The sequence below is a fragment of the Ambystoma mexicanum genome, chromosome 4p, assembly GCF_040938575.1.
Source record: "Ambystoma mexicanum isolate Mex_15411 chromosome 4p, UKY_AmexF1_1, whole genome shotgun sequence".
In the NCBI taxonomy this organism is placed as follows: Eukaryota; Metazoa; Chordata; class Amphibia; order Caudata; family Ambystomatidae; genus Ambystoma; species Ambystoma mexicanum.
The window spans coordinates 1,073,361,310-1,073,388,322 of NC_090927.1; the positions used below are offsets into that span (position 1 = coordinate 1,073,361,310).

A 27,013-nucleotide genomic window follows, 5' to 3' on the forward strand; every position below is an offset into this window, starting at 1 on the left:
ATCATATCACTCATTCTACATACATCTCATCTAACAGGGGAGTTCTAAAGTGAATATAAATCTTTGTAGGCATAACATTTCAGTTTGAATATGCATTTTTGACATGGGGAAAAAAACATTTGATTTTCCTTAAACAGTCGACATATGTTTCGGCCCGTTATGATATGCCACTTTTGTCAGCAGTGGTCACCAGACTAAGTATAAGGCCATCTTCAGGACACCAATTGCTTTGTAGTTGATCAATCTTGATCCCCTTTTAGTACATACACACGTCTGCAAAAGAATTTTTTCATACATCAGTATACGTATATTAATCTTGTGTAAGACTCTGCTGTAAGACATTTGTTTTTTTAAAAACGACAGAACAAGTTGCGTATCTCCACTTTGACTAAATTTAAGAGCGATGGCTAGTTTTATGTTATACTAAACCTGCCTTTACCCCACTAAGTCCATATTGTGCTATTTAGACTATTGAGAATACTTAGACAAACGGTGTCACTAACTGTACAACTACCCTCGTCTCAGGTTTTTGTCACTTAATGGAAAACCCTACACTTTAACTTGTCTTTTAACATTTTTTAAAAATTACTAAATATTAAAAACACTTACATGTCCACATCTTGTATTTATGTGACTAGAATTCTGCGGTTTATCTCGCTGTCTGAGCTTGTTGTACTCAAAAATTCTCGCGAAGGTAACTTAAGTTGCGCTCTGTGATGTTGGTGCCTGTAGTTAATTAAAACAACTGTTTAGAAATGGCACCTGTGGTTAATTCTAGACCACTATTTGAACATACCACAATTTGTCGCTGACCTCTTAGATGATATGAGGAGAAATAATGACTTTCAGTTTGGCATCAGCTGTTTTTGCATAAATGGTCGTTAATGCCTTGGTTGAATGTTGCCAGGTGCCTTCTGGTGATTTAGGATGGACTGAAAGGCCGTGAATGGATTTGTTTCCTATGGCAATGGAAACGAAACATAATTAGCCTGACAGCATTTGAATGCATGATGAGCCAGTTGAAAAAATGCTTGTAAAGTTAAGCTCTAGTCGAGCTATGGGGCATGTTATTTTAACACATTTTTCTATTATTGTTTTAAAACTCATTGTTACAAGGCCTCAGCCCGTCAGTTTTTATCCTGTCGTTTAGTTTACATAGGCAAAACCAAACGACAGGTACGTCAAAGAATCTGCGAACACAAATCCTGTATTCGAAATAAAATAGACAATAAACCCCTGGTGGCTCATTATGTTCGTAAACAGCACAAATATACAGAACTACTTTGGTGTGTGATCCAAGTGATCCAACCATCCCCCAGGGGCGGCAACATGGACCTCAACCTGTCCAGATGTGAGCAGAAATGGATATACAACCTTGACACTGTGAAACATGGCCTCAATATCGCCATAGAATGGAACACATTTCTTTAAAAATGAGTATAGAAACGTTGTCCCTTAGAACTAACGGTGATAGAAACAGCACTCTGTAGTATTACCACTCCGTATCAACAATGCCGAAGGGTGGATACCTAATAGAAACAGGTAAACAGCACCATCTAAAAAGCACATTCCAAAACTGTTTTTACAGTGCTAATATAGAAAATAAAATCGACTAATTAGCCCTCGAGGCTGATGATGTATTATTAAAGCTACACATAGTGATAGTCCTAAATGAGTTTTCCCAACCCATTTGAGCGCACATATTCAAATTAGGCAAATCCAAGCAAAGCCCATTTCGCAAAACACATAGAAATATAACAAAAAATAAACGAATTTAGGTCACATTTTTTGTTTTAAACTACCAGTCCCAACTCCCTTCAGGCTTGTAATAATATTCCGGCGCCCACGTGATTGGAGCGTATATTTTGAAATTAGGCAAATCCAAGCAAAGCCCATGTCGTAAAACACACAGAAATGCATCACAAGAACAAAAAATAAACAAATTTAGGTCACATTTCTGTTTTAAACTACCAGTCCCATCATCCTTCAGGCTTGTAATAATATACCGGCGATCACGTGTTGGTAACCCTGAATCATGTGACCCCATAAAAATCAGACTTAGTTTCACTTTAAGCCGTGCTGCCCATGCCGAAGACAAGTCAGCTTTCTAGCGCATGCCCTTTGCGGACTAAAAGGTAAAATATGCTCTCGACTTCAGTGACTTTAACATGAAAATGTAATTAGCTCAATTCCTGCCTTTCGAACTTGTACGAGATAAAACAACCTGGGAGTGTAATCATTTAAAAGGGCACTACAGGTGTAAATAACCAAGCAAGGACTTTTTCCTTTACAAGCCTGCATTTAACAGCATGTCGGCTAGCGTGGCCACGAACAATGTGTAATGAATCATGATGAGATTGCAAACCGCTCCAGGGCGCATTTAACACCAACGGCATAAAAACTGACGGGCTGAGGCCTTGTAACAATGAGTTTTAAAACAATAATAGAAAAATGTGTTAAAATAACATGCCCCATAGCTCGACTAGAGCTTAACTTTACAAGCATTTTTTCAACTGGCTCATCATGCATTCAAATGCTGTCAGGCTAATTATGTTTCGTTTCCATTGCCATAGGAAACAAATCCATTCACGGCCTTTCAGTCCATCCTAAATCACCAGAAGGCACCTGGCAACATTCAACCAAGGCATTAACGACCATTTATGCAAAAACAGCTGATGCCAAACTGAAAGTCATTATTTCTCCTCATATCATCTAAGAGGTCAGCGACAAATTGTGGTATGTTCAAATAGTGGTCTAGAATTAACCACAGGTGCCATTTCTAAACAGTTGTTTTAATTAACTACAGGCACCAACATCACAGAGCGCAACTTAAGTTACCTTCGCGAGAATTTTTGAGTACAACAAGCTCAGACAGCGAGATAAACCGCAGAATTCTAGTCACATAAATACAAGATGTGGACATGTAAGTGTTTTTAATATGTAGTAATTTTTAAAAAATGTTAAAAGACAAGTTAAAGTGTAGGGTTTTCCATTAAGTGACAAAAACCTGAGACGAGGGTAGTTGTACAGTTAGTGACACCGTTTGTCTAAGTATTCTCAATAGTCTAAATAGCACAATATGGACTTAGTGGGGTAAAGGCAGGTTTAGTATAACATAAAACTAGCCATCGCTCTTAAATTTAGTCAAAGTGGAGATACGCAACTTGTTCTGTCGTTTTTAAAAAAACAAATGTCTTACAGCAGAGTCTTACACAAGATTAATATACGTATACTGATGTATGAAAAAATTCTTTTGCAGACGTGTGTATGTACTAAAAGGGGATCAAGATTGATCAACTACAAAGCAATTGGTGTCCTGAAGATGGCCTTATACTTAGTCTGGTGACCACTGCTGACAAAAGTGGCATATCATAACGGGCCGAAACATATGTCGACTGTTTAAGGAAAATCAAATGTTTTTTTCCCATGTCAAAAATGCATATTCAAACTGAAATGTTATGCCTACAAAGATTTATATTCACTTTAGAACTCCCCTGTTAGATGAGATGTATGTAGAATGAGTGATATGATTGAGTATCAATTTAAAAATGCTTTTTAAAGATGTTTTACAACTATTAAAGAGACAGAACCTTTGTTACAAGTTGGAGTGATTAGTGCAATTTTTCTCCGCCTGCGACTTCCTAACTAATGACATAGTTAGGTTGCCTTTAACTCTCACGTAAGATCCATACAAGACTAAAAGAGAGGGGTAGTCCATCTGTTTTTCACTTTTCTCCCTTATTTACAAAAGGCCATTCCTGTCATAACTTACGGTGGGCAGACAAAGCTAATGAACAAGGAGGTAAGATGGGACATTCTTGAGGGAATTCTTTGGAAAACAAGATTACCAGTCCCTCAGAGTATCCCAGTAGCTCTCATTCGGCACAAACTGGGTCTCATCTCCTAGCAAATTTCTGTTAAGTGGTCAATACTGGCCCTTTATAGAAAAGTGTTCCTTGCCACAGATACAACTAAAAACCTATTTCCAGTAGTAAAAAAACTTTTGAAATTCATCTGTAAATTCCTTAACCAAGTGGGAAACTCAGTGCTTAAATACCCTGTTGGATGCCTCTATATCCGTAGACCTACTTTTAGAGTTTCCTGACAAAGCCAAGCTTCAATTATATAGAAAAGATTGGATTGACTCAAGGGAAACATGTCTGAACTATCGAGCATTTAAACTAGGAGCATTCCCTGAGAAGCTTTTAAATGAGGTCGCAACCTACATTCAAGCCTTTCCAGACAGATCTTATGTTGACACATTTTTACGTTTTAGACTCAACCTTTTATCAACCAATTCAAAAATTGCATCCTACGATAAAGGATCCACTGTCTCTCCTTTATGTAGATTCTGCAAATTAGACACTCAACCAGAGACTATGGTTCATTTAAAACTGAATGCAAGACTTTATCTAAACTAAGAGAAAATCATTTTTTTAAAATACTTAAAGCACAGAATTATTTTAACGAAAGAACAGATGTGGATCGAAATTTTTAATGCCTCTAATACCAGTTTAATAATTGATAAAGTAAATTTTATTGTCAAACTTAATCTACAATCTGTTGATAACTAAGTCTTTACCTAAATCCACTGTGCTTCATTTTAGTCCATTTTTATGCTTTATGGATTTATGGACCTACTGATTGTCTTTTATGAATTTACAATAATGCACATTTTATTCAATATTTTATCTTAACATGTATGCTAAATTAGATGACTTTTTAGACAGATATTCAGTGATAACGATGTGATAAAGAACAATAATGTATTTATAATTGAAAAAGTTGTTTGTCAACTAAAACAATTTTCCAATAAAAAAAAAAGAACTATCCCAGACCGGAGGCGTTGTGAGCCATATCTCCTGCAAAGCCACTATGTCATAATGGTTTAAGGGGTTTGACAGGGTTAGGGTCAAATGTTTATTGACTCTTGTGTTCCACGAGGCTAAAAAACATCTAAACAGTTTCTTCTCCACCAGTTGTTAATTCGAATAATGAGATGGCGAACAAGACAGAACTGGTGCTACCATTCACACATTTTGAAGAGTCCTTGCAAGCAGGTTACTTTCGGACTTGCAACTGAAGACTGCACATTCAAATGGCTATTGTTATTATTAGGCAAAGCAAGAGCGTTTTGCTGGTTAGATGCTAGATGTTGACTCGGTAGGAAGCCCAAATTGTAAATGCCCGCCCTCCCGAGCGATGAATCGCAGTCGTTTATGAATTTGATCTGTTCAATATCCCCCGAGCACAGATCTTCCAATAGCGGAATGTCTCCCAGAATATTCAGAACGCTAGTCTTGTTCAGATCGTATACCGAGAAAGGCCTGCCTCTGCATTGTAATATCAAATAATGATGGGTGCGGACAGTACAACCTGTCTTCTTCGCTCTGGGAGAACCACTCTCATTAACATGCAGAAGATTCATTTTTTTCCTCAATGAATTTTCACACGTTTTTCTATTTTTGAAGTTAGTGCAATCAAGTGAATTTGTGTTTGGGTTTCTAATTAGTTTGTTGTCTGCAACATAGTTAGTCAGATCAGGGTGAGCTAGAAATAGTGGAATAGATTTAGCAATTTCTTCTCATCTTTCTTCCATTGTGCAGACTTTTCTATCCTCAATGTCTGTTTTAGCAGAGTGAGACTGGAAATCCCCTGGCACCGTATTGCAGTTTGATTGCACAAATTGCGAAGTGGCTTTAATATTCTGGTTAGACTCAACTGCTCTAAGTAGATTGTCTAATATTTCATACGCCAGATTCGGACACCAGATTCTGCATAGTTTCTAGTGAGTCAACTGCTTTAGTCATATTTTTTTCATAACTCGCTCTTATTGATTGTGAGTTAATGTAGCATATTTCTTTGAAACCACTGCACTTGCAACTTGTGCATTGTGTTTTTGCATTGACAGAGAATGGATGAAATGACGAGAGGTCGATCGCTTTGCCGCAACCAGTTGTGTAACATTTTTACTTTTCTTACTCGACTGTGATATAACAGGTGTTTTCTTACGTTTTGAGAATATTGTAAAGTGTGACTTTCTGAAGGTGCTGAAACAGTCGGCACTTCTTGCCAATGAGTGTCTGCGATCGTGAGACTATCATCTTGTTGAACGATGTTTTTTATTCTTCCAGCTACAAATTGCCATTTGAGATCCTGAGAGCAAGGCAGCAGTCTGCTGTTTAGGCGGGTTCAAACACACATTCATCTTCTGTTCTTTTGTTTGGGATTCGATTTTAGTTCTAGAATCATGCTTGCAATGTCCAGTTCCAAAAGCTTTGTCTGCATTTATCGACATGCAAGCATCATTTTTGCAAGCTACTGTATTTCTCGCATTTGTGAATTAATATTTGTCTGCTCATTCACTTTTATATCTAAATTTTCGTACAGCTTCGCTAGCGAATACAAAGCTGTGTTCATCGCCCGAAGTGTAGTTTCAATGCCAGGGGCTAAACTTGTTGCTGAAGAATCAGGCATAGATGGAGAGAGCACTTTCATTTTCCTAGGCGTTGGGTTTGTGAATAAAATTGACAAGACCGATGATTCTTGAACAGTGTTGGAGAACATTACAAGGGATAGTGAGAGCTTGTTTCGGAATTATCTGAGGAGGCAAGGTCTTGGCCGTCACCCTGAATTCGTTCATTATCATGTAACAGTGGGAGGGGAGGGTCTGAGTGAGTGCTAAGGTGTCGTTCCTGTTCACCTTCAGAAACAATTCCCGGTGAATAAAGGGAACTAATTTGCGTGATGATCGGAGACCTTAATGCTGCAAAAGGCAAAGGAGAGTGATTATGGACTTGAGCCACCGTGTGTACCTCCTCTGTAATCTCTGACATAGGCGTGGTGTTCTCTAACAATTCCACTCATAAAAAAAATGCTGCAGCCACAAGAGAGTCTGGAGGCATGCAAAAATTAATAGTGTGAGGCATGGTGTTATCGCATTGATTGTTTACTTCATTCCTGAGCAGCAGTCTTAAATTCCACATGGTCTGGCTCACATTCACAGTATTTCCAGAGCAGCAGTATTTACGAATATCTACCGTTAAGGAAATTGTGTGATCTCGCATCGCCGAATTTGCGCTTCTTGTCAGATTGAAAGTATGCGTTGTTCGTTTAGGGGTGAGATTAGAGTCCTTAAGAAGTTTGGTTATTTCCTTTGTTGGTGGCATGTCCTGTTAAGCGGCTTCACTTCAACACTACAGCTAAGTCAATGCCTAGTCTGGGATGCTGAGGGAAACCCTTATTGATATATTTCTAGGTCCAGTTCATGTACTCTGGATGACAACCCTTATATAACACCCCTCTCTTAGAATCCCCCTGACCCCACTGAGCCAAGAAGTAGGTCTGTTTTGCAAATTTAAAAGGTTTATTTGAGAAATATAACAATATATATATATAACACTTCTATAAATAAATTGATAATGGATATTACACTTGTGAATATGAGCAGTAATCAGCAAGAGGTAACTTATGAATAGGAACAGAAGAATAAGGTGGGAAAGAATGCTTTATATGGTTCAAGGAAACGCAATGATGAATGAAATGCAGTACAGAAAATAACTTGATATGGCTTCAACAAAAGACAATGTAATCACTTTTCCTTGACAATTCACTCCCCCCCCCCCCCATGCAATGTAAGAAATGGAAGGAGATGGAAAGAGGAGCACACAGTTCTCAGGAATGCAATCAAATACAATACGAAATTCAGTTCCCCCCCAGCAAGCTTAGAGGAAACAGGTAGAAGTTTGAAACACAGGCCCAAAATGCTTTGAATGTGATGACAATGAAGTGAGAAATGTGCTAAAAATGCTTTAAATTCCCTATAGGAGGTTCAGGGTGAGTGGTAGACACTTTAAATCAGTTCAGGTCAGCCCTAACAATGGTTCAGGGATGGTTATTAGGTTGCAAACGAATTTTAGCAGTTCAGGCAAAAAGCGGCTATCTTTTTACAGATGACAAAATCAGGCCAAATCGCAAATGGCGGTAAATTTTGCGAGTGTGTAAATCGCGATTACGGCAAAAGTATAAGGAGTAGGAAGTCGGTTCTAGGTTTGTTGGAAAGCCTAGAATCCCAGCTTTCTAGCCGAAACGGTTCAAGAGATACGGACAATTTAATAAAGGTAGATTTTCGGATTTAAAGTAAAACTCAAAATGACAGGTGACAGCTTGCAGCTGCAGAATTTTAACAGTTGTGCAGCTTTAAAAATGACAGATGACACGATTTCTAGGAGGCTGTTCTAATTAGGTTAAAATAGTTTGGATTAGATTATTTTAACTAAGAGATTGGGTTCTGCACAGTTCTGGCGGATACTCACTCCTAATTTTGAAATGAATGAGCCTCGTCACGGATCTGGTCAACTGAACTGGACTTCGGGCGGTTCTCCTCACAGCGTCTGGGTCAGCTCTGCTCTGCTGGTCTAGCCTCTCTGAATACACCGGCCTCTGGTTCTGGATACTGCTCTGCTTTCCGGTCCGGGTCAAGTGGATTCTGGATGTAACACTGCTTTCTGGGTACTGACAAAAGTTCTTGGCAAAGGATTCAGACAGCTCGCCCGGCTGTTGAATAGTTTGGTTAGGTTTGCTGGATTCTGAAGGCCTGCTGAGAATACTTTTGCTTGCAGTGGGCCTTCTAGGTTCAAAGTTCTGTAGTCTATGGGCCCCTGGTTCTGGTCTCTGTCTGGATGAGATGTCGGCCGTCAAAATGCTCTGCAGAAATGGAAAATGAATGTCTCTACCTGTCCCAGCAGTCTCTTTTTATGTGTTTTGGAAGTGGGTGTGTGCGTGGCATAACTGAGCCTGCCCCTCTACTTGTCATTGGCCCAATTCTCCCCTCTCCCATGATTGGGGGAAGGAAATGGATTGTCATCATGATAAGGTCTGTTTATGGGTCAGAGGATCCTCCCCTGGTCAATTTGCCCACAAATCTATATTTGATTCAAATACATATTTCCCAGATACACAATTTGTTGAAATTACATGTACACATTATATATTCCTTATGGTCCATGCTTGTCCGCCTCTGATCTTTCTGGGAGCTTGCATTAAAAAATGACAACATTTTGCGCTTTTTGACGGGTTTACTAATATCGGACATTTACCAAAAATTACACACATGTGCGCAAGGAGTATGGACATTAATTGATGAAGTGTCAGATTTTTAACATGCAGACATTTGGAGTAAGACCCTATTTTCCGCTAGCAACCCCCCAGAATACACCACAGGGTCCTAACACCTCTAAAAACGTGCACAGAAAAATCACTAGAATAATGATATTACTTCTATAATTCTGACAAGTCCGTACTATGAATTATCCATCTTTTTAACTTATGCCCTGGTCAAAAAGGGGTGTGGCTTCCCACATCACATGGTGGAATAACTCGTTTATCCACTTCCCCCAAGCTCAGCTGGCTCTCGCAGGCACTTCTCCTCTCCAAGAGGAAGCCACTTTACGGCCCCCTCAATATAACATTTGCCTGAGTCCAGGACAAGGCTTTGTTCAACCTCCTGCAGTCTGCAGGTCCCCTCCCTTAATTCAATCAGGGAGGTGTGATCTCCTTTTGGCGGGGAAGCGGGAGGCAGCCAGGCCTGGGAATGCAGTTTGATCAAGTTTCAACTCCTGTCGGGGGTTGTTGCCAGGCAGAATTCAGCTAAATGTCACTTTAGTTCCCAGTTTTCTACACTCAAATCCAACTTACATGCAACTATTTTTTATATATACATTAAATAATTACTTCCTTCAAGTCATTTCAGAATATAGTTTTACATTGTATCCACCTCTTAGCAAGTCTTTCCTTGGCCTGGTTTTGGTTCACTTGTTCAGTTTTACACAAAAGTCTGGTGGTTTTAAAATGCCGGCTTTCTGATAGTGGTGAGCACCGGTACTGCATCCATTTTTGTTATTAAGAAAATTAATCCCCGACAATTCTGGGTTGCTTTTGGCAATCAGCATTGCCATTTCCAATGGTTTCAGGCTACTGTGTGTGTAGCCCAATGGTGGCCAAAACATAGGCAAAAATGGGTGGCAGCCTATTCTTCATGTTTTCCCTGTGCACTCTCTGGGCAGTTCTGGCCATCATGATGTTTTCCATGCCAGTACTGCACAGTTTTATGGTAGGGCTTGGATGCATGGGTAAAAACATCCCACAAGCCCCCCCTCTTGCGATGGCCATTCTGATCTTTCACTGATGGAACTCGCAAGATCTGGGATGTTCGCCTCCTCTTCTTCCAATTCCGTAGATGGCACAGTTCAGCATCTTTTCCTCCCTCCAGTCGATCAATCAGTTCTCCTTGCTGGTCCTGATGGGAGGATTGGGCGGTACCCCGGGCCCCTCGGATCTCCGCTCCCGGTCCCCGGTCGTCCGCCTTGGTCAGTCTCCAGGTTTTCTTTCTTTCTCCTAGGACGACGAAGGAAAGCGGCAATACCTATTCATAAAAAAATATCTCCCACTATTGATATAGTGGGGCGACATATACATTTTATACTTTAATAGACATAGCATTCCAATTTTGAAAAACAAGATATAATTCAGAGACAGTGGCTTACAAGCGTCATAATATTTTAGAGACTATATGTGGGATATTTTAGGGTTGGAACTGAATTAATCTGGAGCGGTCCCCTCTGGTATTGCAGAGGACTCCTCCAGTTGCTGCAGAGTGTGCCTGGGATGGCAACACTTTAGCTGATTTGTATGTACCCACTTGTCTTCCCCTTCTGCCAAACTGCCTTTGGGGATGCGGATCTTGTATGCAACAGGGGAGATTTTGTCTATAATTTCAAAGGGTCCCTTCCATGTAGGCAAACATTTTTCGCTGTTTGGCCTGGTTCCTTTGGAAATTGTATAGATAGACCCGGTCCCCCACCTCGTATACTTTCCTGGTGGTTTTCAGGTCGTAGTGGGTTTTCATGCTATCAGCTGAACTTTCTAGATTCCGCTGAGCATACGCAAAAGCATGTTGGAGGTGTTTCCTCAAATTCTCCACATACTCATGAGTTGTGGAGGCATTTATCAGTGTCTGCTCTTGGGTCCTGTAGAGCAGATGCTGGGGAAGCACCATCTTGCGTCTGGTCATCAACTCAAATGGTGACATTTTAGTTGCAGATGAAGGGGTAGATCTGATGGCCATTAGGACCAGAGGTAATCGGATATCCCAACTTGGCCCAGAATCTGCCACAAACTTTTTTTAATATGCTCACAATGGTTCGGTTGTATCTCTCTACTGCTCCAGAAGAAGCTGGCCTGTAAGCAATATGTAGCTTCCTTTTGACCCACAGTATCTACCACATCTTTGTCATTACTTCACTGGTGAAGTGGCTACCCCTGTTTGACTCAATCCTTTGAGGTAGACCAAAACGGGAAAAGATGTGGTTAATCATCAGGGCAGCTGCTGTTTCTGCCTTGCAGTTTGGGGCCGGGAGACATTCCACCCACTTGGTAAACAAGCATGTAACGGTCAACATGTACTTGTTTCCTCTAGACGAGCGAATTACAGGGCCTACAAAGTCGATTTGCAAATCTGACCATGGCACTGTCATCCCCATCTTTTGGAGAGGCGCACGGTGTGTGAGGGATGATGGCTGAAACTGTGCAAACACAAGGCACCCCTTCAAGTATTGGTCGAGGTCCTGCCCCATGTGTGGCCAGTATGCAACCTCTCTTAAGATTTCCAGTGTTGTGTGAAACCCCCTATGACCGGCGGTGGCCGCATCATGGGCGTGACTTAACATCAGGCTTCGGAATGAGGTAGGAACCACCCACTGATCGTGGCAAGCTTTGGATTTCCTTACCAGCAAACCGTCTTGGATTCTGAACATTTTTGGACATTTCATCAACACTCTTAGGTCCTCTTTCCCAATGTAATCGGTATCCGTCAGGGGATAGTTTTCAGGGTCCTCAAGGTGTTGGTAAAACTTACCAATAATTGGATCCCCCTTCTGAGCTGTAATTAAATCAGCATCAGTTGTCTCCTTACTCCATTGTGCAGTTGAAAGATCATTGTGAGCATTTGTCTGGGACCTAGTGATAGCAGTGACCTGGATTTCCCCCAATAGGGACTCTATGGGCCTCATTACGACCCAGGCGGTAAGTTACTGCCTGGGCCGTGACTTTACCACCATGGCGTAAACTATGTTTACGCCATGGTGGTTGGCGGATTTACCGCCCCATTCCAACCTTGGCGGGGCGGTAAATCCCCATTTTCCCATTTACCCTTCCCCATTCCCATTTTGCCCCATAGGGCATAATGGGAGTGGGGAAGGCGTTAATTACGCCACCGTAAATTACGGTGACTTAATTAACTCCATGGTCCCTTAGCGCCATGGATTTTAACACCTGCTAAAAGCAGGTGTTAAAATCTCCATGGCGCTAAGGGACCTCGTACTCAGGCGGTAAGGGTCGGCGCTGTTTACGCCGCCGTAAACCCCTTACCGCCTGAGTCGTAATGAGGCCCTATTTCTATTAGCTCCCCTTGGATGGCCCCGGTTTTGGCCAGCTGATCAGCTAAGTCATTTCCAGTTTTGTCTGGTCCCTCTACTTTGGAATGACCCTTGATCTTTTTCCAGTAGATGGTCATCCCATTCGATGTGACCAGATCATCAATATTTTGGATTAGCTTCCCATGTTACAGGCGTTAGTTATTAGCACATAACATGCCTCTGGTTTTCCAATTTACCAGGTGCTCCATGAACCTGTTCCGTACATAATCCGAATCTGTGATTATGACCAGTTTGTGGAGTTGATTTTGGACAGCAGTGAGGATGGCCTGATGCACAGCCATCAATTCTGCCACCTGACTACTTCGGGGACCAATTTTGTATCCAGCGGAGGGTTCTGGGGACTCATTCACCCATGCATTCCCTACTCCGGCCACCAGTTCTTTCTCCCGTTGTTGTCAACATGGTAAGAGCATCCATCCACATAGACAGTGGGCATTCCCTCACACTTGTCCTCTTCAAAGACTTTGTGGGGGGAATTAAGGTATGCCTCCATGTTGTCCTTGATTTTTAGACTTTCGTCCTTGAGACAGTTTTCTCTGGCACAATCATGCAAGTCAGCCAGACCTTGCGCGAGGGGACTCTTCTTGTTTTGGCCATATCTGACCTCCACAGGAAAGCCTTGCATTGACAGAATCCAGGAAGTAATTCGGGAATTACTCACATTTCCGGCCCGGATTCTGTCACTTTGGAGGTATTGCAGAGGCTGGTGTGGAGTCTCCATTATGATGTGTTCCCCCTGGATAAACGGGCGGTAATTCTTCAATGCCCACACCGTTGCCAGGAGTGCCTTCTCACAATCGTTGAATTTTTCCTCCACAGAGGATAAAGTTTTGCTCGCATAGGAGATTACTTTATTGACCTTGTCATGCTTTTGGTATAATACTGCCGTCAAGCACGTATTGGAGAAGCCTGTCTCCAGGAAGAACTCCTTGTTTCTGACAGGGTAAGCTAGGCAAGGCGCTTGTGAGAGGCTTCTCTTGAGTTGTCTTACCGCCTCGGATTGTTCTGGACCCCATTCCCACTTGACCACCCCCTTCAGGAGATGAATCAGGGGTCTAGTGATCTCTGCGTAGCCCTCAATGAACTTTCTGCTGTAATTAGTCAGTCCAAGGAGGCTCCTTTGTTCCCGCAGAGTTGTGGGATCCTTCAGTTTCTGGAGTGCATCCACTTTCTTTTCTTGGGGACAGAGACCCTGAGGAGTAATCTCATGCCCCAAGAAATTAACACGGGTTTTACACCACTGTGCTTTCTGAAAGGAAAGTTTTGCTCCGGCGGCCCTCAACTGTGTCAGAACATAACGGACCTCCACAGATGAACTTTTGATGAGGACTTCATCTACATAAGCCAGGTTACCCCTTGCACCCAGGTCGAGCATGGCCTTATGTAGGAAAATGTTGAATTCATTGCCGGAGTTGAGGTATCCGAAGGGAGTCCGGGTCCATGTGTTCTGCTGGCCCCCAAAGGTAAAAGCCAGTTTGTATTGGTCCTCCCTACTGACAGGCACGGTCCAGTATCCATTGGTCAGGTCTATTGCTGTGAATACCTGTGACCCCTGAATCTGGGCCAGCCCTTGGTCAATGTAGGGCAGAGGCCATCAGGAAGTATGGACCCGTTTGTGAGCTCCCTAAGGTCGGCACAGAGTCTCCACTGGCCGTTTGGCTTCAATATTCCCAGCACCAGATTATTGAAGGTGATGTGTACTGGACAGATTATTCCCCGGGACTCAAGGTTCTTAATTATTTCAGTAAGGGACTCCATGGATGCGAGAGGCAAACGATATTGCTTCACAAACACTGGAGTCATTCCAGGGTCCGTGGGAATTGTTGTGGTGTGGATGTCGGTGCGACCACAGTCATATGAGTCTACCGCAAAGAGATCTTGGAAATCCAACAAAACTTGTTTCAACTTTTGCTTCTGTTCCAGAGTCACGCAGGCATCGGCTAGGTTGACCCTCTTTTCCACCATCTGCCTGAAGCCTGGAAAGACTTCTGGTTTGGCTATCTCAGCGGCCTCCTCCAGCTGGGTGGAGAAGTCCCTGGTCAGAGTGCTGATTTGGACTGGAGGCTTCAGGTGGGAAAGGCAGCCCTCGTGGACCTGGAAAATCACTTAACCCCACCTGAAGTCACAAGTCCCATCTTCCTTACCATAAGGGCAAGAAGTATACACCAGGAAGTTCCCCCCATGCCGGGTGAAAATCCTGTCTGGTGTTGTATTGTCATCACTGTCACTGTCAAAACAGTCCTTGGGGATTTGTCCTAACAGTTCATTTCCTAAATCAATGGAGAAATGTCGGTCATCAACCGCCATTCCAATGATGGTGCCTGCGGCTAGAGTAATACTCTGTAAGTCGCTGTTATCCACCTCTATAGGAATGGTGTCATGTTCTATGTTGACTAATGGTGTTGGGTTTATCCCCAACCCTTGCTGTTGGAGAGAAGCATTTAGATGTATGTAAGCATCAGGGTTTTTCAATTTTTGTCCTCTTTTAACTTTCACTTCCAGGGAGAATTGTCGGGTCCTTTCTGGGATGGTGACTTCCTCTTTCACCTGAATTTCAACTGCATAAGGTAGCAATTGAGCTGACCTAAATGCTTTTTCTGGATCATCAAAGCCCATGGGATTATCCGCTAATCGGGACCAAGCTTTGAAGTTTATTAGGTCCAAACTAATGGCGAAGCGATTGAGAATGTCACTGCCTAAGTAAAAAGCGGCAGTGACGTCTCGCACGACCCAACAATTATGGACTATGCTCTTGTTGCCAATGGAGATTTTGAGCATACACCTGCCTGGCAGGAGATGTTTCGAATTGGGTGCTTCCAGGTCCATTTCCAATTCGTCTATCAGTTTGAATGTGGGAATGGCTGGATCTTTTGGGAGTTGGCGGAACATGGCTTCGCTGATGAAGCTCTTAGCGTTGTTCACACACACTCGGGCGAGAACAGAGTCCTTCCCATGATTTAACTGAACAGGGATGAACAACTGCTCTCCAATTTGCTGAATATCAGCCAGGCTCTGAGCTGATTTCACCTCTTTCTGGACTATAGGAGTGGGAGTGTCTGATTGTGGATTGGTAAAGAATTTCAGATTGTTTCCTTTCTGTGTGGAATACCACCTTAAACTGGAAGGAAGGTTGATTTTCAGAAATAGAGAGGACCCCCCATCACCAGTCTGTTGTCCTACTGCTATTACTGTCACGTCTGGAATTTGGTTGTTCTGGAAGTGAAATTCTACTTCGTCAGATTTTTGTTCAACCATGTGGCAGGTGCCGTTTAAACTAACATGGTTGACACTCTGTTTTAATTTAATTGGTCGGTTAGTCTGGGTCCAGAGGACCTTGTTTACGCAATCTATTAGGGGTGACAACCTTCTCAGGAGGTCATTCCATAGTAAACAAGGGGTGCCCTCTGGAGTCACTACTATGACCGGGTGTTTCACCTTGTATCGCCCAATTTTGATGTCCAAATCTGCAGTCCCCTCGACAGGAATTTCCTTCCCGTCAAAGTTCTGCAGTTGTCCAGGACGAGAGGTGAGAGGATTACGGTAATTCTCCCCCTTTCTGCATTTAGTTCATCAAAGGCCCTTTTGGACAGAAGGGTAGCTTGGGATCCAGTGTCCACCAGTGGCAAAATTGTACCCTGCCCCTGTACTTGTAGCGGGGCATAGTATCTTCCCCCCTTCTCCTCAAGGGGGCACAGATAATGCACATTTTTGGACAACTGGTGGGCCAATTTTCTGGTTTTGGACATTGCAAGAGAAGAGATTTGGGCAGAATTCTGTGGAGAGCCTTGGGAATCTAAAAGAAAAAGTTGGCAACTGGAGATCAGAGCCATTGGGGGTTCCCCTGGTTCCAGTTCTGGGCCACCCCCCCCCCCCCTTTTTGGAGACAGCCACCAGGATGGGTTTGAACCAGGGGATTTTCTTGCTGTTGGTTCTGGGATGAGATGATGGGCGGCGGTAGCTCAGTCTCCACCTCTCCCCAGTCTGGATTGGAATCCCTTGGGACCCATTTTTCTTTGGGAGGAGTTCCCCCATCTCTAAAGGAGAAGATCCTTTTCCCAGGATCCTCTGAGGACCCCTCTCCCTCAAATTGAAAGATCTGTACCTCCTCCACAAACTGGGCCTGTTTGGGTCCTTTGTTTCTCCTACCCCCCACCCCTCTGCTCCTTGGGTGGCAGACTTTCAGGGGCAAGAGATTTTGTTTTCGGTTCCTGGTTTTCCAGGGGCTGTTTACAAGTTGGGAAGGAAGCTTCCTCCAAGGCTTTACACCCCCCTTTCCCTTGTGCCTCCTCCCTGGGAACCGGTGGGTTATCGGGGTGCTGCCCCGTCATTGTTCTGGAGCACCAGGTCCAGAGTTTGGGGCATTCTGCGGTGGCATGCTCATCTGAGGGTACTGTTGAGCCCTCAGTATGTGACCCAGATCCCGTGCCATGTTCTGAACCTGGCGGTCTAACTGGGAAACCCGCTCAGGCTGATACGGGGCTCTATTTTCTCCTCTGGGCTGATCCCGGGAAGGGTAGCTATCCCTTCTCTGGTAATACCCCGGATTGGGAAGATTTGGGTACCCCTCCACCCTTGGCCTCCCCTCTCCCGGATTAGGTTGTCTGGGCTCAGGGAATTGGGGAAAGACGGATGGATGATTTTGGGGCTGGAAATTGGGTGAATACCTGGGGAAAAAGTTCTGCCCAGGATTCGGTGAATTTCTGCCCTCCTGGGGGACGTTAGGAGGGAAGTTCCCTGGGTCAGGTGCTTGGCTGGATCCCCCCCCCCCTTGGGCTGGAGGAGTCCACACATAACCCAGGTTTCCCTTGTAGCGGGGACTTGCATAATCAGGGGAGCGAGGGACCCCATTTGTGGGATTACCTCCTCGACTCCCTGTCTGTGACTGGCCCGAGGGCCTTCTGGGCTGTGAATTATTTGGTGCAGGCAGGTTTTTAGGCCCCCCCATCTCCAGATCTAAAACGGGGGCAACCTTTACCTCTGCCACCTTAGCAGCAGCAGGGGTGCTGTTGGTTTTGGGGTTTTTGTGCGCATTATTTTTATTTTCGATGGGCTTCTGCACCTCATAGATTCGGGTAGCCTGTTCAATGACCCAGTCTAAAGATCTTTTCTCATGAAAATCTCTCACGAGCTGGGTCATTATGTATTTGGGTAAGGCATGGAAAAACGTATTGATAAATTCTCTGCTATCCGTGCGCACCCTTCTGGTGGTCTGCGCAAAAGCACGCTTTAATTCTTGCACAAACTCTTGTGGGGCCTGATCCTCCCCACATTGCAAATTGTAGGCTGCCTTGCGAGCCTCTTGAGGATTTCTGTGTACAGAAAAATGTTTCAAGATGGCCGCCCTGTATGTGGACCACCTTGAATGGTTTTGTTCCTCCAGCCTTGCAAAGAAACTGGAGTATTCTGGTGAGAAGGTCCATTTGACGTAGTGGATGCAGCTACTGCTGTCCTTCAAATGAAAAGTCTCCATCATTTGCTCATAGAGCTCCAAGTATTCCCAAACAGAATACTTGGCGTTCTTATGATAAGGGGTGATGACACTCTTTATTGCCTTTATTTGTTTCAATGGGTCCTTAAGCAAGGCCCTTTTTGCCTTATTGGCCTTTTTGGTTCGGGTAACCCTGGTCCATTCATCCTCCGACTCAGAAGCGCTGCTCCCAGAGGTGCCCGTCTGATCTTCCATGTTTTCCCGGATTCTGCGAGCCTGAGAATGGCTGGCAGAATGTGGGGACCTGGTCTCCTGTGTCCTGTAATGCTCAGAGGAGTCTTCAGATCCCCCCCTTGCTGCCAGGATTTGATGGGTACCCCCCCCACTGACCTAACTGGGCAGAGGTTTTCAGGATGCCCTTAATGGGCCTACTCTCCTGGGGTTCCCCACTAAATTGCACTGTGCTTGGGTGCCCATACCCCGATGCCCACCCATCCATTCCTGGGAGGTACTGGCCTATGAGCCCCATACTTCTAGCTGGATAGTAATCTGCCATCCCCGTGGCCCTGGGCTCATGTGCGCGAGGGGACATGGGGGTGGCAGAGTCCAGGGACTGGGAGAGATGAAGGCCTCTGGTACTAGGGCTCCTGAGGTTATGCTCAGGAGTTTCTCTTTCCCAGCGAACGTCATCTCTATCCGCCCCTGCTTCCTGTTGCAATGCAAGAGCCTGCGCTTTCAGTTCCTCAGTTAAGGCCTTACTAGACTCTATCAGTCTCTCCTGCATCGCTACCTGTTGCTGGAGCCTATCATTGTGCTGGCAGAGAGCCTCATTCTCTCCTGTGCCTCCTGATTGGTCCTGGAGTACTGGGCCAGTCTTTGCTGCAGGAGGGTTACCTCCTGAGTTGTGTCCCTATTGGCCTGCTCCTGTTTTGCCAGAGCATCCTCCACCCTCCTGATGTGCTCTAACAAGTTCTGGTGTTCTTTTTGGCGGTCACCCAGTCCCTGGAGGGCCAGGTGATTTTCTTCCATTTTCCTTTTTAAATGGCAGACTTCCTGGCCTAAGGTATCCCTTTCCTGACTAAGAGCCTGCATCTGTGCCACCAGGTCGTCCCTTTGCCTTTGGAAGGCACCAGCTTTCTGGCGCTCCTGGTCAAACTCTGCCTGGGTATCCAGGTCTTTCAAAATCAGTTTATTGCTCTCTGCCTTCTCCCTATCTAGGTGGCTTTGCAGGGTGACTACCTGCTCAGCACATGCCCTATTGAAGTCTAACTGTTGCTCCAGCTTTTTCTGGCTCTGCAGTAGGGATCCAAACCTTCTTGGTACTCCTTCTGCAAGGCCAGAAATCTGGTATCCTGGTCAGCCTTTTCCTGTTGCAGCACATCCATATCCTCCTTTATTTCAGTGATGTACTGTCTGCTGCCCTTTTCTGACTCCTGGCTCCTGAGCAGCCTCTGCTCAGAAGAATCCAGATCAGATTGGGCCTTCTCTAACGCCATCTGTTGCCTATTTGCCAGATCTTGGCCTTCAGCACATTTGTCCTGCATGGCTCCCATATATAGGTACAAATATGCCGCTATCCTGGCAATCTTATTATGTTCATCTTTGGCTTTAGGGGCCATATAGAGTTCACTCAGGGCCACATATAGGGGACCCTGATCTCTCCATATATCTGACCCTGTTTCAGTGACCTGTTGCGCGATTGCCTGCAACCAGACCGTTTGGTCCTGATGAGTCCACTCACCTCTCACAAATACCTTATGTAAGAAGTGTGGCTATTTTGATGTCTACCAGTGTCGTCATTCTGGAATTTGCGTTCCTTCCTGACTTACAGAAGTTTGTATTTTATTTTTGCAAAACAGACCGTTTCCTTAGAGCGTTCCTTTGAGGAGTGCTTTACAGCGTAACACAGCGTGGTGATCCGACCGGATGTATGTCTCCTGTCAGTTAGCACACTGTATTAATCTGCACAAGTGATCTAACCCAGAATCCCAGACGAGCCCCGACTTTGTTAAGCGGCTTCACTTCAACACTACAGCTAAGCCAATGCCTAGTCTGGGATGCTGAGGGAAACCCTTATTGATATATTTTTAGGTCCAGTTCATGTACTCTGGATGACAACCCTTATATAACACCCCTCTCTTAGCATCCCCCTGACCCCACTGAGCCAAGAAGTAGGTCTGTTTTGCAAATTTAAAAGGTTTATTTGAGAAATATAACAATATATATATATATCACACTTCTATAAATAAATTGATAATGGATATTACACTTGTAAATATGAGCAGTAATCAGCAAGAGGTAACTTATGAATAGGAACAGAAGAATAAGGTGGGAAAGAATGCTTTATATATGGTTCAAGGAAACGCAATGATGAATGAAATGCAGTACAGAAAATAACTTGATATGGCTTCAACAAATGACAATGAAATTACTTTTCCTTGACAATTCACTCCCCCCCCCCCCATAAGCAATGTAAGAAATGGAAGGAGATGGAAAGAGGAGCACACAGTTCTCAGGAATGCAATCAAATACAGTACGAAATTCAGTTCCCCCCCAGCAAGCTTAGAGGAAACAGGTAGAAGTTCGAAACACAGGCCCAAAATGCTTTGAATGTGATGACAATGAAGTGAGAAATGTGCTAAAAATGCTTTAAATTCCCTATAGGAGGTTCAGGGTGAGTGTAGACACTTTAAATCAGTTCAGGTCAGCCCTAATAATGGTTCAGGGGTGGTTATTAGGTTGCAAACGAATTTTAGCAGTTCAGGCAAAAAGCGGCTATCTTTTTACAGATGACAAAATCAGGCCAAATCGCAAATCGCGGTACATTTTGCGAGTGTGTAAATTCAAAGTATAAGAAGTATGACGTTGGTTCTAGGTTAGTTGGAAAGCCTAGAATCCCAGCTTTAAAATAAAAGTTAAATTTCATTCCTAGCCCAAACGGTTCAAGAGATACGGACAATTTGATAAAGGTAGATTTTCGGATTTAAAGTAAAACTCAAAATGACAGGTGACAGCTTGCAGCTGCAGAATTGATAGGTGACAGTTGTGCAGCTTTAAAAATGACAGATGACACGATTTCTAGGAGGCTGTTCTAATTAGGTTGAAATAGTTTGGATTAGATTATTTTAACTAAGAGATTGGGTTCTGCACAGTTCTGGCGGATACTCACTCCTAATTTTGAAATGAATGGGCCTCGTCACGGATCTGGTCAACTGAACTGGACTTCGGGCGGTTCTCCTCACAGCGTCTGGGTCAGCTCTGCTCTGCTGGTCTAGCCTCTCTGAATACACCGGCCTCTGGTTCTGGATACTGCTCTGCTTTCCGGTCCGGGTCAAGTGGATTCTGGATGTAACACTGCTTTCTGGGTACTGACAAAAGTTCTTGGCAAAGGATTCAGACAGCTCGCCCGGCTGTTGAATAGTTTGGTTAGGTTTGCTGGATTCTGAAGGCCTGCTGAGAATACTTTTGCTTGCAGTGGGCCTTCTAGGTTCAAAGTTCTGTAGTCTATGGGCCCCTGGTTCTGGTCTCTGTCTGGATGGGATGTCGGCCGTCAAAATGCTCTGCAGAAATGGAAAATGAATGTCTCTACCTGTCCCAGCAGTCTCTTTTTATGTGTTTTGGAAGTGGGTGTGTGCGTGGCATAACTGAGCCTGCCCCTCTACTTGTCATTGGCCCAATTCTCCCCTCTCCCATGATTGGGTGAAGGAAATGGATTGTCATCATGATAAGGTCTGTTTATGGGTCAGAGGATCCTCCCCTGGTCAATTTGCCCACAAATCTATATTTGATTCAAATACATATTTCCCAGATACACAATTTGTTGAAATTACATGTACACATTATATATTCCTTATGGTCCATGCTTGTCAGCCTCTGATCTTCCGGGGGCTTGCATTCAAAAATGACAACATTTTGCGCTTTTTGACGGGTTTACCAATATCGGACATTTACCAAAAATTACCCACATGTGCGCAAGGAGTATGGACATTAATTGATGAAGTGTCAGATTTTTAACATGCAGACATTTGGAGTAAGACCCTATTTTCCGCTAGCAACCCCCCAGAGTACACCACAGGGTCCTAACACCTCTTAAAACGTGCACAGAAAAATCACAAGAATAATGATATTACTTATATAATTCTGACAAGTCCGTACTATGAATTATCCATCTTTTTAACTTATGCCCTGGTCAAAAAGGGGTGTGGCTTCCCACATCACATGGTGGAATAACTGGTTTATCCACTTCCCCCAAGCTCAGCTGGCTCTCACAGGCACTTCTCCTCCCACTTCTCCCAAGAGGAAGCCACTTTACGGCCCCCTCAATATAACATTTGCCTGAGTCCAGGACAAGGCTTTGTTCGACCTCCTGCAGTCTGCAGGCCCCCTCCCTTAATTCAATCAGGGAGGTGTGATCTCCTTTTGGCAGGGAAGCGGGAGGCAGCCAGGCCTGGGAATGCAGTTTGATCAAGTTTCAACTCCTGTTGGGGGTTGTTGCCAGGCAGAATTCAGCTAAATGTCACTTTAGTTCCCAGTTTTCTACACTCAAATCCAACTTACATGCAGCTATTTTTTATATATACATTAAATAATTACTTCCTTCAAGTCATTTTGGAATATAGTTTTACATTGTATCCACCTCTTAGCAAGTCTTTCCTTGGCCTGGTTTTGATTCATTTGTTCAGTTTTACACAAAAGTCTGGTGTTTTTAAAACGCCGGCTTTCTGATAGTGGTGAGCACCGGTACTGCATCCATTTTTGTTATTAAGGAAATGAATTCCCCACAATTCTGGGTTGCTTTTGGCAATCATCATTGCCATTCCCAATGGTTTCAGGCTACTGTGTGTGTAGCCCAATGGTGGTTTTAGGCGGTGCCCTCCTGTGCTCACAACATAGGCAAAAATGGGTGGCAGCCTATTCTTCATGTTTTCCCTGTGCACTCTCTGGGGAGTTCTGGCCATCATGATGTTTTCCATGCCAGTACTGCACAGTTTTATGGTAGGGCTTGGATGCATGGGTAAAAACATCCCACAGTCCGAGGTCAATGTATAAATGACAGACATTTAGTTTACAGGAAATACAGAGTATCACAAATCAAACCACAATATAGCAGAGGCACCCGCTCGCCTGCAATCCAGCCAACAGCAATTGGGAACATCTTTACCCCATCCTACAAGGTAGGATATGTAGGAATGCTACACCCCCACCTTTTTCCTACATTAACACATTCACACAGACAGCCTGCTCTGGAAGAAAACAAACTAACGCCCAAGCAGTTTACCTGACATGTCCCAATACAATGGTCCGGCGAGGCCAGGCAATTACTTACCAACACTCACACCTGACTTCCATTAAGCTTCCCCACATGGATAAAAGGCAGAGCACGAAAGCATACTCTGAGTGTGGCAAAGCACACGAGGTAACAGCAGTTTCGAGACAGCAGCTGAACGAGAGGAGAAAGAGAGTAAACCAGGAGGGGATCGCAAGGTTGGAACTTCCCTTGACCTTTCCGACAAGAAGCCGTTACTTTCAAGAGCCCTCGAGATTAGAAAGCATAAGACCAGGAAACCAGACTAAAGAATCCTGTATTGTGTGTCGGTGACCCGGGGCCCACCCACGTCACTAACCAAGGAGGGGAGAAGCAGCAGCCGACATGGTACCGTCATTGGCTCCAAGAACAAAGCAGCGCCAGTAAAATCCACACAGCTGGTGAGTTGGGGAGACCGATACAAGACCGGTCTGTGTTCAAGCCAAGGTTGCAAGCAGCAACAGTGTATGGCGAGCACTGGAATGAACATTGTCAAAACGCGTGTGATAAAAGATGCAGGTAAAGTTGAACTGCTGATGACTGTTTGAACTTTGAAAAGCAAGATCACCCGCTCTCTCTTACCCTCTCTCTCTTACCTCCTCTTCTTTCTCTCACCCCCCTCTGTCTCATCCCCCCTCTCTGTCTCCCCCTCTCTCTCTCGGTCTCCCTCCTCTCTCTCTGTCTTCCCCTCTCTCTCTCTCTCTGTCTGTCTCACCCCTCGCTCTCTCTCTCAATCGCCCCCTCTATCTCTCTCTCTCTGTCACCCCCCTCTCTTTCTCTCTCGGTTGCCCCCCCTCTCCCTTGGTTGCTCCCCTCTCTCTCTCTCTCGGTTGCCCCCCTCTCTCTCTTGGTCATCCCCGGTCTCTCAATCACTCCCCTCTCTCTCTCGGCCCCCCTCCTCTCTCTCTCTTTGTCACCACCCCCCCTCTCTTTCTTTGTCACCACCCCTTTGATCGAGTGGTTCGGCCCCTCATTGGTGTTCAATCGAAGGTCTCTGTAAGGTATCCAGCTGACAAGTGGCAGAAGTGAAAAGTTAAAGGGTTGTATTAAGAAGAGAACAAAGAATTGTGAATCGAAGTGGTCCTACGAAGGGCCAAGCAAAATCCCTCGCACAGTCGAAAGTCTTCGATTTTGGTACAGTACAGAAAGTTTGGGAAATTTAGATACATTTGGACTGAGCCCGTTGTACGTAGACCAACTGAAAGTTTTGTGTTAAAGTGGGTCTGAGCCCGGCGGAGGAGGACCCGGGGTGAACAGTGAATCACCAGAGAAGTTGTGCATATGAAAATCCTGAGGAGAAAGGAACTTTTAATGTTTGTTTGTCGCATCAGGCCCTCTGAAATAAGAGACTTTAAATGGCAAAGAGACTTTGGCACAGAAGGTGCTGACACTGAGATTTTGAACTGCATCCTCATGCTAGAAAAGCCAGAGTATGGGCTAAGCTAGAGTGTGCCGCCTTGTCCCATGCTGAAAACATGGGGAAAGGAAGCTGACGGCTCAACTATACTGACATATCATTTCTTGAACACTTTTCTTTTGTATAACATTGTTTCCCAAACCATTTGTATTTAGAAGTAAGGATTAGCAATAGGTTTATTAGCATAGGCCCTTTTATTTTGACAAGACACCACTAAGACTGCGTTTTATTATTATTTGATGGTCGTAGACTACTCCCATCTTTAGATTTAGGATTATATGGGCGTTTTTTAAACCCAATTGAAGTTCAATTAACACCCTTGAATTGTGGTCACTTGTCTGTCTTGCTGTTTGATACCATGCCTGCCATGCACCCCCTCTCTCTCCCTTCTCTCTGTCACCTCTCTCTCTCTCTCTCTCTCTCTCTCTCTCTCTCTCTCTCTCTCTCTCTCTCTCTCTCTCTCTCTCTCTCTCTCTCTCTCTCTCTCTCTCTTTTGGTCACCCACCCTCTCTCTCTGTCACCCACCCTCTCTCTCTGTCACCCCCTCATCTCTCCCACCCTCCTCTCTGTCCCCCCCTTCTTCCTCTGTCTCATCCCCCTCTCTCTCTCTGTCACTCCCCCCTCTCTCTTCTTTCGGTCACCTCCCCCTCTCTTCTCTTGGTCACCCCCTGCTCTCTCTTCACTCTGTTCCCCCTCTCTCCGTCACCCCCTCCCTCGCTCTTCCTCACCTTTCTCTGTCTCACCCCCTCTTTGTCATCCCGCCTCTTTCACACCCCTGTCTCTCACTCTGTCAAACACTCTCTCTCTCTCTCTCTCTCTTTTTCTCGGTTGCCCCCCAATTTCTCACTCACTCTCGGTCGCCCCTCTCTCTCTCTCTTGGTCACTTCCCTCTCTCGCTCTATTGGTCTCACCCCTCTCTCTTTCTCTCTTGGTTGGCCCCTCTCTCTCTCTCTCTCTCTCTCTCTTTCTCTTGGTTGGCCCCTGCTCTCTAGCTCACTCCCCTCTTCTCTCTCTCTTTGTCACCACCCCCTCTCTCTGTCTCCCCTCTCGCTCTGTCAGCCCTCTCGCTGCTTCTCTCTTGCCTCTGTTTCCCTCTCTTGCCTCCCTCTCCCCGCCTTCCTCACTCATTGACCTTCATACTCTCCTTTCTCTCTCTGCTCTCCACTTTCCTTGTCTTCTCCACACTCCCTATCTCTACTCTCAAACCCCTATCTACACCTCTGTGTCCTTGTCTCATCACACACACTCAACCTATCTTTTCCAACTACCCCCCCCCTGTTTCTGCCTTAAGCACTGCTCCCACTACCGCCTTGGACTCTCTCCACACCTTTCTAAAATACTCTTTATCCCTCTCACTCGAATTCCCCCTACACTTCTTCCCCTATCCCTCTATTTTGCTCTTTCTCACTGACCTTTTGCACCCCCCTCACTACACTACACCACACTCAACTGGCACCTCTCTCACACATGTTACCTTGCCTGCACACTTTCAGAACACTGTCACAGTTTTTTCAGCACTCCACTCCACCGACCGCCCACCACCTAGTCTCCTGATCCACCACCACTCTACCTGATTTCACCTTAACACCTAGCCCAACCTAGCCCTTTCCTCGCTCCTCCTGGACCCCATTGATCTTCCTGGCCACATGCTCCCCTTGACCAATCTCTGGCTAATCTATTCTTCTGGGCGCTGAGCTATCTCCTGAAGGCTTTAAGAAGGGGTTTAGCCCTGCCACTTTGAAATCTCCATTTGCAGTCTAGCAGCCATGTGCTCATGCTGTGTCAAGCTCCGCTGCGCACTGCGCTTTGGTACCTGCTAGACGGTCTTTGGCACCGTCCAGGATTCCCACATCTTCTTCCCGCAGGCTACTGGCAAGGAGGCAGGCAGCGCAAAAGGCTTCCCTGACCCCGACCAAGGTTGTACCAATACCCTAGTTTCAAGCCAGGGTCTAAGTCTACCAATACCAAACAAACAAACAAGCAATACCCACAGATTAACGTGCTGAAGGAACAGTGGCAGGCACTGGCCGCTGTATCAAAGTGGAAAGAAGGAGCAAGAGAGTGGAGGATTGAATGATCAAGAAAATTCAGTTTGCACGGTCAAGGTACGAGAGAACAGCAGGACAAGGATGCAGAAAGCAGGGGGAAAGGAAAAGCGTTAATTCCCAAGAACTAGAGAATTTTGCAATGCGTGAGACCCCGAGCCAGTGCTGCCTTTATGGGAGCCGGCACAAAGCTGAGGCTCTAGCATTGTGCTGCGACAACGGACCACGCCAAATGCGACTACGGTCCGCACATGCATGGAACGAGACTGCAGAGTAAAGAAAATACAGTACAGAAAATAAGACGGCTCCCATACCGGGACGCCG

At 44.9% G+C, this 27,013-nt stretch overlaps 1 protein-coding gene and 2 long non-coding RNA genes across 5 annotated transcripts in view; 2 read left to right on the plus strand and 1 right to left on the minus strand.

Moving 5' to 3' along the window:
• Window positions 1-27,013, plus strand: part of AK9 (adenylate kinase 9) — a 1,784,103-nt gene that overhangs the window by 70,251 nt on the left and 1,686,839 nt on the right. The gene's annotated exons all lie outside the window — the stretch shown is intronic.
• Window positions 172-918, minus strand: LOC138452652 (uncharacterized). The gene is made up of 3 exons (XR_011260291.1): window positions 814-918; window positions 610-726; window positions 172-273 (listed from the first exon to the last, which is right to left on the minus strand). It is a non-coding gene; the product is annotated as an uncharacterized lncRNA (long non-coding RNA).
• On the plus strand, window positions 2,615-3,361 carry LOC138452653 (uncharacterized). Its single transcript, XR_011260292.1, has 3 exons — window positions 2,615-2,719; window positions 2,807-2,923; window positions 3,260-3,361. It is a non-coding gene; the product is annotated as an uncharacterized lncRNA (long non-coding RNA).